We start from the raw sequence: 13837 nt of genomic DNA on the forward strand, positions 1-13837 counted from the left end.
CAGTCTGTGCTCCATTATTGCTATTCAGGCCAGCCCCAGCACCTCCAGTCAGCGCTGCGGCCGCCATGTCAGTTTGTTTAGAGGAGAGAGCCGTGCTTCCAGATACACTGGTGTTACTACTGGTACTGTTATTAACATTAGCGAGATTGCTAGCACTGGGTGCATTATTGGAACTAGTATTGTTCACATTCACATTAGCTGCTTTTCGTGGGCCTCTGCCTTTCGGCGCCATACCTGTTCTGTTAGCGTTTTCTTGAAGATTCTTAAAGATTATTCACTTTTGGCAAAAGAAAAGCCTTCTCGCGTTTTTTTTTTCCCTTCTTTTTTCCCTCCTTCTGGAGCTCCGACTTCTTCTCACCCTTCTCAGCCTTCTCAGTTTTTACCTCTCCAGTTTTTTTTTTTAAACAATATACAGTCCGGTGAAACAAAGGTGAAATTTCCAGCAGCAACAATGTAGCCGTTTTATCCCGTCACAGTCGCTTTTTTTTTTTTCCTTCTAATACCTTTTAACGAACAAACATAATGAGTTCCGCTCAATACCGACTGGACAGTTTTTTGCTTTCAAGGATTTCACCCTAAATAAGTGCATTTGTCTATGTCATAACCACTGCGATAGCTTCCTGCACAACGTTATGCAACTTTTGTCATGTGGAAAATGCTAATAATTGGATAAAGATCATAAAATTCTACTGTATTGCTCATATAAATGTCAGCTACAATACGAAAAAACACCTTCATTGCAGAAAATTGGCAGGATAGGCTGGTTTCAAGCTGAGCATGCACATTTTGGGCATTTTTAGAGCTGTGTAGTTTGTGACTGGAGATGGTATTACTGGTAAAACCCCAACCTTCTTCAGTTGGATGGTATTCTGGGAGATCAGAGCATGAATTCCAGCCCACAGAGGAACTGGCTTTTCTTCATCCTTCAGGCTGCCCTGAATAAGCGATATGATAAATGCAGTTAAGTCAGCTTTGCAGATCGCAGCATCAGGTAGAAGATCCTTGTCCTCAGCCACTTTTAAACTTTCTGGTAGACTGGGACATGTTGATGGCTTGTTGTGATTTTGCACATGTTGGGAAGACAGTTGGAGAATAAGTTTGCAGCTTCATTTGTTTGTGCCTACAGCTGACACAGCTCGATTTCAAGCAGATACATCATTGGTACAGTCTTAAAAAAGCACCATGGCAGTATCATATGTGCTGGATGTTCCAGACAAAGAAGAGCGGTCTTCAAAATTATCAAGAGCAGCAATTTTACATTGTTTCCTGGTAATGTGACTTGGAAGTGATGTGCTGTCTGATTCACAAGACTTTACTGCATGAGCTGCTAACAAGTTCCTGCTCCGTACTTTATCATTGTAACTTGTTGATACATCAATCCTATTCATTGAAGTGATTAGCTCTCTATATTGCATTTGTCATAGATTGCGTGGACAGTGACCATGTGTAGCGGAGTTTTCTTTTTGCTGTAATGTAATTCATTAAACATGATTGGAAAAGACAGTACATTTGCACAGCATAAGTCTGTTAGTTCATGAGATTGTCTTCCACTTCTTCGCTTATCTTCAAAGCCATCATCAATGTTGTCAGCTTCTGTTCCGATCTCCAGAACTTTAGTTTGTAACAGTTTTGCTTTGCTGATATTAAACAATGATATAAAAAATGTTAAGGCAACAGCAGGCAATCTTGTAGACGCCTATGGTTTGTGGAGCTTTGGGGCATCACAAAATGTGTCATTCAGTCCAAAATCTAAATCTTTCAGGATGTTTCTTAAAATGATTCCTGCTGATTTTACTGCATTCTGTAATCTTATTTTGACCGTGAGAACTTCAGAAGTCAAATCAGCTGAGAACACCATAAGTGGCTCATTCTTTTTGTTAAGCTGACAAAAACGAATTCTGTCGTACGTTCTCACCAGAAAAATCTTAGTTTCATTATTATGGATCAATGCTTTTTCATCAATTTTGACCATTATTTTTCTGATCTCACTAAGTGTGAACCTGTACCCAGCACTCGAGTTGCTTTAAAATTTTATTTGCTTTTTCAAAGAGTGCAAACTTAACTGAAGGCTGTCTCTTACGTTGCTGCTGGGAGCTCATAGTACATTCATATTTTCTAATGTATGCACGCATGTAGTTGGGGTGGGCATACAACTCTGCTGCAAATACATTCACCTTGCTGTTTAGATCAGCTACTCAGCTGAAAACGTCATCTTGGAAGAAACTAGCTGCAGATAAAAATGTTTGCTCTTTGAGACTCCTAGACTCTGTTCTTTCGTCAAACCCTTTTGCCCTTGTTCTGGCTAAACCACAGATAAAACATTAAAGATCCTCTGCTTTCTGATCAGTTGTTGGAGGTGGACGAGGGGTAGCTATCAATCTTCTAAGTGGATGAGCATTGGATTTGGTTTTCGTCGCTTTTTCAGAAGACTCGGATTCTTGTTGTAATTTACTGGTTTCTGCTATAGTTTGATGATTTTTTTCCAGACTTTTTTCCATTGTGTACCACTTGTAGCACTTGTTCTTACAATGATAAAGTATTTGATCCTCTTCACCCATCAGTTTCTTTTTTTTTTTTTTTTTTTTTGAAACCGTTTATTGCAATCTCAAATATATACAGGTATGGGCCTACAACCTTCCGGCCGGCCGCTAAAGTGACGATAGCAAATGACATACATAGAATGAGGCACTTGGCTTTGCATAGACACTAAGGCAGGAGGTATCAACAACGCGGGCCATATGACTCTGAGCCCACCATACGGTTTCATTTTATACAACACAACAACATAAAAAACACACACCCGCAAGGCAACCCACAATCGAAAGTGGCAGCACGTGCTTCTCAAATGGGGGACCCCAAACCATCCACAAAAACCCCGAGAGGGGAAGGGAAACAGGTCCGGGACTGGGAGAACACTGTGCCCGGGACTGAGGGAGGGGGTAAACTAGGGGGATGGAGCTGGCGAGGCGGGAGGCAACAACGGCGGCTCGCAGATACCCCCGCGGTAGGCGTTCCAGGGGCCCCATATCTTCACCCATGCCCCAGGCTTACCTCGCGCCACATACACCACCTTTTCTCGGAACATGCACCAATCCATGTGTTCTTTCCAGGCCGACACCGCCGGGGGCCTCTGGGATCCCCACAGCTGCGCAACGTCCCGTTTAGCCACCATATAGCCCAGAGTCACCCATCGCGTCTGCGGAACCGAGTAATCGGTCGGTTCCCACACATTCAGCAAACATCTCCTCGCTTCAGGCAACAGCGCGACATGCGTAACCGCTCGCAGGACCTCATGCACACCACGCCAGAATCGCTCCACCCTCGGACATTCCCACAGAATGTGCAAAAAAGTCGCTGAAGCACCACACCCACGCTTACACAATCCGTCCTCGGCATAGCCCATACGCAGAAGCCTTGGCCTCGTCATGTACACCCGGTGGAGTATCTTAAGCTGGACGAAGCGAAGGCGAGCCGGGATGGCCACCTCCTTCGGAGAGGCCACCGCGGAAATCCAGTCCTCGTCGTCCAACTCCAGCCCATCGGCAACCCAGGCCTCGCGGAGGCCAGTCAGTAAGCCCGAGCGATCATTTATCAATTTCTTGTAAATGAGGGAGATCGTGCTGTCCGGAACATGGCCATCTAGCACTCGATCCTCCAGGGGGGAGGACTCCGGGATGGAGGCCACGTCTGGGAAGACGGAGCCCAGTGCGTGACGGACCTGCAGGTACCGAAAGTATTCACTGCCCCGCAGCTGAAACTCCGCCTGCAGCGTCTCGAATGTTTTGAATCCTCCCCTCGTCCAGAGATCCCCCACTGTACTGATGCCTATCGTGTCCCACTGCTCAAAGCCCTTCGAGGTCCACAGAGAGCCCAACCTCTCAGACGCATACAGCGGTGACGCCCGGGTCAAACGGTCCTTCCAGCCCATAGCTGCATTAGCCGCGTGCCATACTCGCACCATGACACGCGTGGGTCCCGTCAAGCGGGAATCGGGCACGCTAGCATAGAGCGCTCGATTGTAATCGCCACCGGGCAGGAGCATCTTATCCATTTCAAATGCCGGGTTTAGGGCGGGCCCATAGAGGCCATGATTAATTGCAGCTAACTGGGAGGCCCAGTAATACCGTTTGATATCCGGGAGGGCGATCCCTCCGTCGTACCACGGGAGCGTCAACTTTGCCAGGGCTATACGCGGCCTCCCGTCCCAGAACAGGCGGCGCTGTAAACCCTCCACCTCACGGAAGTAGCGCGCTGGGACCAAGTCCATGGTGTTCTGGAGGGCGTACAGGAAGCGCGGCAGGGACATCATCTTAAACAACGCCGCCCGGCCGAGCGGCGAAAGCGGCAAGCGCCGCCAGCGCGCGACATCCTCCTTCAAGCGCTGGAGGGGGGGAAGCAAATTTCGCTCGTAGCGGGCCACCGGGTCCAGCGTAATGTAGACACCCAAGTATCGAAATCCCTGCGAGGCAATCTGGATCGGACAGCCCCGCGGGAGGACAGGAGCCTCCCCGGAAAGCACATAGACACAGGATTTGGCCCAGTTGATGACAAGGCCTGAATTGCGGCCAAAAGAGCGCAAAACATCGACCAGGACAATCAGTGATTTGCGCGGGGAGGCTAAGTACAAAAGGATGTCGTCTGCATAGAGGGACACGCGGTCCTCATACTCGGGGGTCCAACGGAGACCTCGGATAGAAGGGTGCCACCGCAGCCACTCCGCCAGGGGTTCCAAGGCCAGTGCGAACAGGAGCGGCGACAGGGGGCAACCCTGTCGCGTGCCCCGTCCCAGCACGAATGGGGCCGAGACTCGACCATTCACCACCACCTGCGCAAGTGGGTCCGAGTACAACAATTTGACCCAGCTGATGAATCCCGGCCCAAAGCCAAATTTCGCCAGCATCGCCCAGATGTACGGCCACTCGAGTGTGTCGAACGCCATAGTGGCGTCCAAAGACGCCAAGATGGCCGGCTCCCGCACGAACGGAACACGCGCTAGCACGCCGTGCAGGCGTCGCAGATTAAGAGCCGTGTTGCGATGGGGTATAAAGCCGGACTGGTCTTGGTGGACCAGGTCGCCCACCACACCGACCAGCCGGTTGGCGAGCACCTTGGCGAGGATTTTAGGCTCCGCATTCAAGAGCGAGATAGGCCGATAGGATGTGACCCGGTCTCGTGGTCTCCCCTCCTTGTGGATGACCACGATGGTAGCCAGACGCTGGTCCGGCGGGAGGAAGCCCCGCGAGTGGGCCGCAAGGAACATTGCGCGGAGGTGGGGTGCCAGTACATCCGGTCGCAGCTTGTAGAGCTCGATAGGAATGCCGTTCGGGCCCATGGCCTTGCCAGAAGCGACCGAGCGGATGGCGAGGGCGATTTCGTCCGAGGTGGGGGCGGCATCCATCAACTCCCTGTCCTCCACAGAAAGGGAGGGGAGCGCGATGTCACGCAGCAGGGCATGGGAATCCTCCTCCGAGCAGGGAGAAACCGGGGAATATACCTCGCGGAAATAATCCGCGAAGCAAGAAACAATGCCTTCCGGCTCAGTAACACGCACGCCATCCGTCCTCTCAATCAACGGGACCACACGACTAGCTCTCTCCTTCTTATCCAACCACGCAATCAACTTGCCCGCCTTATCACCCACATCATACAATCGCCCCTGTTGCTCTCTGCTAAGGCCCCTGGCCGCCTCCGTGACGAGGGCCCTATAGGCCGCCTGCTTAAGGTGCAGAACGTGGAGCGCAGCGTCAGTCACCTCACTCCCCAAATCACCCTCCAAGTCAGTAATTTCGGCCTCCACCCGGGTCACCTCCTCCTGTGCGCGCCTCCGGGCATGGGAAATAAAGGAGAGGGCCTCCCCTCTAAGCACTGTCTTGAAAGCCTCCCACAGGGAGATAGCCGACAGGACTGACCCCACATTCTCCTCAAAATACCGTTGCAAGGATTTAATCAATTCAGCGCGAATAGTGGGGTCGCGCAAGTACCAAGCATTGATTGGAGCTACCCTGCCCTCCCCCCTCGGGAAGACATCAAAGTGCAACAGGAGTGGGGAGTGATCTGAAATGCCCCTCGCCAGATGGCGCACCTCCCCCACTCTCCCGGCATAGGCCGCAGGGACAAGGATATGATCAAGCCGCGAAAGGCTACCATGGGCACCCGAATGGAAGGTGTACTGCAGCTGAGTGGGATGCTTTAGACGCCAACAGTCCACCAATCCCAGTGTGTCCAAAAGGCCCGACAGCCACGCCTGAGCCCGGGGGAGGTCCCTAGGGGGATAACGATCCATAGTCCCAGAAACCACCGCGTTGAAGTCCCCCCCCAACCACCAGAAGCCCCCCCGGAAGGTCAAGAAGGAGGCGTCCCAGGTCCGCAAAGGTGGTGGATTGCAACCCCGGTGGGACATACACTGAGACAAAGACGACTACTTTGCCCTCCATTCTCCCCACCAAAACGGTGTAGCGTCCCCTCTCATCATGGCGCACCTCGTCTATTTCTAGCGGGAGCGAGGTCTTGACCATAATGCCCACCCCTCGTGAGCCTGATGTAAAGCCCGAATGGGCCACCAAACGATAGCCACGTCGATTCATGGCACAAAAGGAGTTACCAATAAGGTGTGTCTCCTGCAGAAAGACCACATCAGGCGAAATCCGTTTCAGATACTGCAGGACCACACCCCGCTTAATCCTATCCCCCAGTCCGTTAACGTTCCAGGACAACAAAGTCAGGTCCCTACCCCCCATCACATACAGAAGCCATCATTTGTCCCCCCGAGAGCATCTCAAAAACACCAATACAATAAAGGGTTTGCCTTGCGGTAGAAACGAACCACACCCCACCCCAACCCACCCATCCCAACAGAACTCCCCCCACCCTGCACCCCTGCATGAGCCCGAACAGCCCCCCCAAAGTGCAGTGTGCCTGTCGCCCCATAGAAAGAAAACTAACTAGTCCCCCAGAGGAGGAGGGAGATCCCCCAAGAGACCCCATACGACCTCCATAGGAGGGGAACTTACCCTAACAGTCAATGGTGACAATAACACAGTCCGGAGCAAGGCCTACCATCAGTCCCTTAGTCCTGATCCGGCGGGCCCTCCCCACCAACCGCTCCCCCCCCCCGCCCCCCCGGCCCCGATCTCCAGGCAAAGCGTCCAGCCAGTCCCCGGCCGCCTCGGGACGATCAAAAAAGTGCGTGCGGCCATCTACCTCCACCCTCAGCTTAGCTGGAAAAAGCATCGAATATTTGAGATTCAGGTCCCGTAGGCGACGTTTGACACCCAGAAAGCTCAATCTCTGCTTTTGGACCGCCGGAGTAAAGTCAGGATAGAAATTGATATCCATGTTGTCAAGTCTGACTGGCCCTTGGAGCCTAGAAGTCTGCAGGATAGCGTCTCTGTCCCTAAAATTGAAGATCCGGGCGATGAGAGGTCTCGGAGGGGCGCCGATCTTAGGCCTACCCCCGGGGACCCTATGGGCCCGTTCCACTGCAAAGAATTTGCTCAGCCCCCGGGGTTGTAGATGGGTGAGGACCAGGTCCTCCACAAACAGATCCGCTGCCTCTGCCTCGCGTCCCTCCGGCACCCCGATGATTCGGACGTTGTTCCTCCGGGCCCGACCCTCGGAATCCTCCAGTCGACGATTCATCAGGGCGCTCGCCTGGCCAAGCCTGCGCACCTCCTGTTGGAGGGCCGCCACGTCAGTTGTGAGGCCCGAGGTAGAGTGGGCCAAAGAATCGACCCGGTCATTTGTTTTAGACAGATCGGCTCTTACGAGGCTCACGTCCACGAGGACCGAGTCGATCTTCTGCGCCAGAGTGTCAAAGCGCTGGTCCACCGAGGCCTTCATCTCGGCGATGGCGCCCATGACGTCCCGGAGGGTCAGGTCCGTGGGCAGAGCAGGAGCATCAGTCGGGCCCGTGGGGGACCTACGCAGCGCCTCTGGAGATCCCTTCTGGAGGGTGTAGCGGTCCATGTTATTGGATTGATGGGCCGTGCCACGACGGGTCGACTTCACCTTGGCCCGGTCGCCATCTTGTTTTGTGGCCATGGTCGCAATCCCCAAATCGAGCCAATCTTCTCGGAAAGGGGGTAGACAATCCCGTTCAAGGGCTCCGGGGGGGGGCGACCACCGCTCCTCAGGACGGATCGCAGCCGGCGGGCCGGCAGGGCACCCCAAAGAGGCCGCGGCACCGCACACCGCTCCGCAATCCCACCTCGCCTGGCAGCAAGGAGGGCGCAAAAGCGAAAGTGAAAGCGCGGGGCACGCGAGTCGCCCAGCCTTGCCCGCCGCTGTTGTTCGCTTTGTCGCCGGATCGCCCCACTACTCCAGTACGGGGGGCCGGTGTGGAGAAGGCCGCAAACCTCAATCGGTGCTCCCGCCGGTGTCCGAAGTCCGATTGAAAAACGGAAAACGGGCGTCACCTCAGCTCGGGTTCACAAACTCAGTCCCCTCATTCAGGACAGGATTCGGTCAGGATTTATGCAGGAGGTCGCGGAGGTCCTCGGGAGCCTCGCACCTACGCGGCCATCTTGGTTGCGCGCTAGGCTCCTCCTCCAACCCATCAGTTTCAATCTTTTGTGAACTTCGTCTTACCGTATTTCTGCAGCATCTTGAACTCTCTTCTGTCCAGCCGCAGTTGTTAGCTTTTCTTTCAGATTAGTTTAGCATATAACACATTTTTCTTTGTTGAAGGAGTCCTCAGATTTTGTAGTTAGCAACACTCTCAAGAGGTAAAGATCCTCTGTTACCACCTTCCTGTCTTTATAAGACTGCGTGACCCCCAAAACCTATGTTTTGACATCAAAATAAAGTATATATGTCTCAAGGTTCCTGCAATATTACATCATCACTGCAACACATCTGCCATTTTTAAAAATGTCGTCCAGAAAAATTTGGTCCGGATTAGCAATGTCTACCCAAGCTAAAATACTTCTCTAATGATGAAAAAACACAAATCAAAAATCTCTGGCCAACAAATTTTTTATCTGAAGTATATCAAGGGGCCAAGACTATTTCCATAGGAAAAGAGTTTTTTGTTTTGCTAAATACTTTGGCGGCCTTTGATGAATCTTCACAAAACTTTCAACACTAGTTTCCTATTCACTTCAGCTGCAGTCTGGAAAGTTTTGGGGTGTTTAGTCAAGTGGAACGAGAAAAAGGAGGGTCCCAAAACATGTTTTCTCCATGTAATTTCCCAAAAGGGTTTTAGACTCAACTACAGCCTGAGACGCTGAACGGAATTACACCAAAATTTGACGAATGCTAGCTCTTGGTCCAGAAAGATCTATTTTCTAATTTGGTGTAAATCTGTACAGTAGTTTTTAAGTAATTTAAAAAACAAATGTATGTATACCTAGGGACACAAAGGGTCCACAGATCTCATGCTGAGATCAGATTTGCCACCACCACTTCAACCAGGAAGTGATGGCAGACATCTTGGGACTCTAGACTTGGCTCGAGTCCCAAGAAAAATGTTTTGTTTTAAAGCTACAAGGGGGCAGGTTAGGAATACCTGGACCCCAGGGACCAAAAATGTTTTGTTTTAATTTTTCTGCCAACTCATGGAGGGCCAGGTGCCGTGGGGGTATATTTTATAATATGGGGGAGGGGAGTGTAGGAGAGTAGGGTCTGCAATCCTATGATCACCCAGATTTTTTGCTTTTGCTTCATTGGTTTACGACTTTCTCCGGCTGTGGGCCTGCCAATCAGACCCACAGCCTAGCTGTTCTCTCTCGAAATTAACACACATGTACGTTAGGTGCATCCACTAATTGGAACTGGGCCGCCTTGTCAGTCCCTGTCTCAGCATACCACAGGTATCCAGGGCATCGGTGTACCCAGGGCCTACCAGGGGCTGAAGCATGTATTATGCCGCCCCTGGAATGGCCGCCCAAATCTGACACAACTGGCTGCACGACAGCTGGGGCCACGTGGTGTAATCACCCGTTGCTGTGGGTGTAGTATTCCTACCCCTAAACCCTAAAAATGGACACATGGATTCCTATCAGTCACTCCTATAGCAGGCCTTATCAATCCTGAAGGCAGAGTGCAGGGGATCATGTGGGACGGTGCTCTGGCGCGAGCTGAGCCCGTCGACGGCTTGCGGAACCAAGTCCTAATAGCCGTTCCATGGTGACGCGGGCCAACTACTTTTAATGCAATTGCTAACTTTGGCCTCACCTCACCTATACATGTCGAGTAAGGTGTCATACGAATGGGAATACGAACCCCTCGCCAGTCCTGGTGACGGGGTTAGCATTCCCCCCTTTTAGAGGGACACGACATGGAAGTAACCTTGAACCCCGGTTAAAGTTGACTCAAGCCTCAGCATCACAAAATGGATGCTGCCACCAGACACAAGTCTGACCTCCTGCTGCTGGGGGACCTTCCAGCAAGGGGAGCTTGGACAAAGGGTTTCCTGTCGAGGGCGGTGTTAGCACCGTCCCAGACAGGGTTTGTGTATCCCAGGTAGGCAGGGCTGAAAGGAAGGTGATTGCAAGTGGCACCCCGGTGCTCACTGTGCATAGCCCGGCTCAAACCAGTTTCGGGGGCACACCAGCCCCTGAGCTGGCGCGAAGCCGGACAAAGGATAGGGGTGTAACCACCCCCCTCCTGGCTCCACCCATAGGTAGAACCTAGTCACGGGCCAGCCCCTTTTCTTAGAATAAAGGTAGGAGCGAGTCCCCTTCCCAAATTGGATAATCAGATAATCGGATAACTCCGAATCACGAACCACTTTCCACGAAAGTAACTCTTGACTATTTCTGAAGACTCTCCCTTGTGGCTAAGGAGTAGCCACCCTGCACCAGCAGGCACCACCTAAGCGCTTGCGGTTTGCTGTAAGTCTCTCCTACGGATCAAGACTGCCCAGCTCGACGAGACCCGAGTCCCTGCCATCTCTGACCTTTTACCTACCTCATCAGCCCAGCTGAGAGACGTAGGTGTGACGAGACCTGCGGGACCGGCCATCTTCAGAACCTGCACGACTCTTATCTAGCACGCCCACCGAGGGACCCTCGAGTGAGTGCACCTAGGGTTTGAGAAGCCCTAACCCTGAGCAGCTCCAGCATCGAAGTCTGCCTCCCCAGCATCCCCGAGATCTGCGTGGGGGCCCTTCCGCTCCTTGCTGTTCACCGCGTTGTTCGACCACTTGCCGACCGGCTTGTGGCCCTCTTCACGACGCACCACGATTGTTTCATCACTAGTCTGGTTGCTCCAGACTGGCTCTTGCTCCCCTTCAACAGAGGAGTACCACGGACCCTCCTGGTCCACTCCCGACGCCATCTTGACTCCCCCGCTTGGGTTGCCACTGCCAAGATCCGCTGCCCCTGCCTGGGCCCAGCATCATCGACAGCAGACACCTTCGTGGGACAGCTCGCCCTCCATCCTGGTCGCCGCCGCGCCTCCTGGCCCGAGGAACAGCCGAGTCCGACGTCACCCACTCACCTGGTCGAGGTGACTTCAGCCGGTACCCTCCTGGTACCCACACGATCGCTGGCTAGCGGTTGAGAACTGAGTCCCCTCTGCTTTCAGGTTTCCTTCATCACCGATCCAGGCTTGGATCGCTCTGAACATCGTCACTGGTCGCCTGCCAGCAACTGCTTCTTTCAGGCTCCTGAGACTACACGAGGACTCCCGACATCTTGCCGAACTTCACGCAGCCGCAGCCTCCGGGCTAGGTAACTCGAGCATCTCGGTGCTCCATCGCAGGTTCGCTCTACAAGTGTCCAGTTCCTTTTTCGTTTAGTCCCACTGATCGGATCACTCCGGAATCAGTACCTCCAGACTCTAACCATTCGCATTTCACTGTTAGTGTAGATGGTTTCTCGTGCCCCTCGGGCATTTGTGTAAATTGTGCAACTGAAGTATTTTCCTAAGAGTTTTGTAGTGTGCTTAGCTCCCTGACTCATAAAGAGCCAGGGTAGTCTTGTTATAAATAAATATCCTTTATTTTCATAACAACTCGTGTGGTGTCCTTTCACTTGGTGTTCAAGGGGTATATGTGATGGTAAACAGCTGGCTTAACACGCCCTCTAGAGTTTAGCCTAAGACTGCTCGTATCCACGCTACTAGGATAGCTGGTCTAAAAGGTTGACTTACAACCAATCATCAATAAGGGTCGTTTGGAATGATACACAGTGATCACTAGAATAGTGAGCACTACATATCAGGCCAACTTCTCACAGGGAGTGCACACAGCCTGCCTCCCAAGCTGATTTCTGTCTTGGGGACTCCTTACCACAGGACCCGGCTGGATTAGTAATGGGAAGGGTACCTGCCCCCAATTCCCCTCCTCCCCAGTCCAATTTCGGCCCAGGGGATGCCATACCCCCGGGCCCGGCTGCAATTTCAAAAGGGAGAGTGCCACGTGGCCCCCTCCTCCTGGAGCCATTAATTGCCCTGGAGACCCCGTCCCCCAGAGCCTGCTCCTGCTATGTTCTGGGGAGCCCACACCCGGGACATAGATGTGTCCCTGCCCGCACTGGCATGGGCAGGGAAGCCTGTGTTTGCTCTCGTTTTGGTGGGAGCAATTTCAAAGCTCCCTCCAAGCGAGGGCAAACACAAAGTCCACTCCCAGCTGGCTGAAGCTTTAAAAATGCTCCTGCCACCTGGGAGCGAACTGTAGATCTGTTTGCTTGCTTGCAATAATGCGGGCAGGGAACCAGATCTGAATATAGCTCCTACCCACAGGGAGCATCATTATTAGCTGCTCCCTGCGGGCGGGAGCATTGCTGTCTCTCGTTAGATGCGGGGAGCTGGCTGGGGCCACCGGGACCTTGGTGCTCCCCAGGCTGCCCCAACAAGGATATGGTGTGTGCCCTCCGTGGGCACCAGGGCACCTACCCTTTATTGGCCGGGCCCTGGGGGATGGTGTCCCCATGGCCAAAACCAGTCCTGGGTTAGGGGCAGTGCAGTCCCCTCTCCCTTTAGTTATTAGCCAGGCCTCGAGAATGGGGACACGTGGCAGCACTCCCCCTTCAGTAATTGGCCAGGCCCCGGGGAATGGGGTCCCTGGGGCCAATTTCGGCCCAGAGAGGGGGGCTGCATGCCCTCCCCCCGTAAATATAGTGGTGAGCCCAGGGGCCAATCAGTGGGCTTCAGCCCGCCTATAGGATTACCATTTGTTTGTTCTGACGTCACTCTCATCATGCATCTTCTAGTGTTTAGCCTTCCACCGCTCCCAGTTTAGGAGCTACTTTTTTCTTTGTCATTAAGCACTCCACACAAGTGCTTGTGTTTTAACTCGCTCTGTCTACTCCCACCCACTCCATCCCTGTTGTTTCTTTCTCTCTGCAGATCGTGCTGTAATGCATGTCTTTCTGTATCCCCCTCCTCCAAGCCATCTTTGCTCATGTTTCCTTATTCCCCCCCTCGCCCTTGAGCTGTTTCTGGACAGGAAATTGAAGACAGTTAATTTCTTGTTTTAATGGCTGCAGATGCTCATCATTTAAATTACATCACTTCAGACAAGCTGCTGCTGCCTTGGTCTAGTAGGAGGCTAAGAATAACTTTATTTCTGCCCCACCTACCGATGCACGTTTAAAATAAACATGCTAACATAGAGAAGAACTGCTCAACGAGCCGCCTTTAATCACCATGCCCCCGCCCCCAAACAGAGCCTGCATTGAAACTTCAAAGCGGTGATAAATCCAACCATCCAAAACAGGAGTCATTTCAAAACTCCAGCACTCACAGGGAGGCGGAAACAACGGCTGGATGCCATTCACACTTTTTTTTAGCCAATTTCAGGGAGGAGAGGACAGAAAAGAGAAACATCGTCTCACCTCCCATGAAAGTGGCTCCCTCAGCACTGCACTAAACAATGTAGGCAACCGATATAGAC

Source organism: Triturus cristatus, chromosome 4_2 (genome assembly GCF_964204655.1).
Source record: "Triturus cristatus chromosome 4_2, aTriCri1.1, whole genome shotgun sequence".
NCBI lineage: Eukaryota > Metazoa > Chordata > Amphibia > Caudata > Salamandridae > Triturus > Triturus cristatus.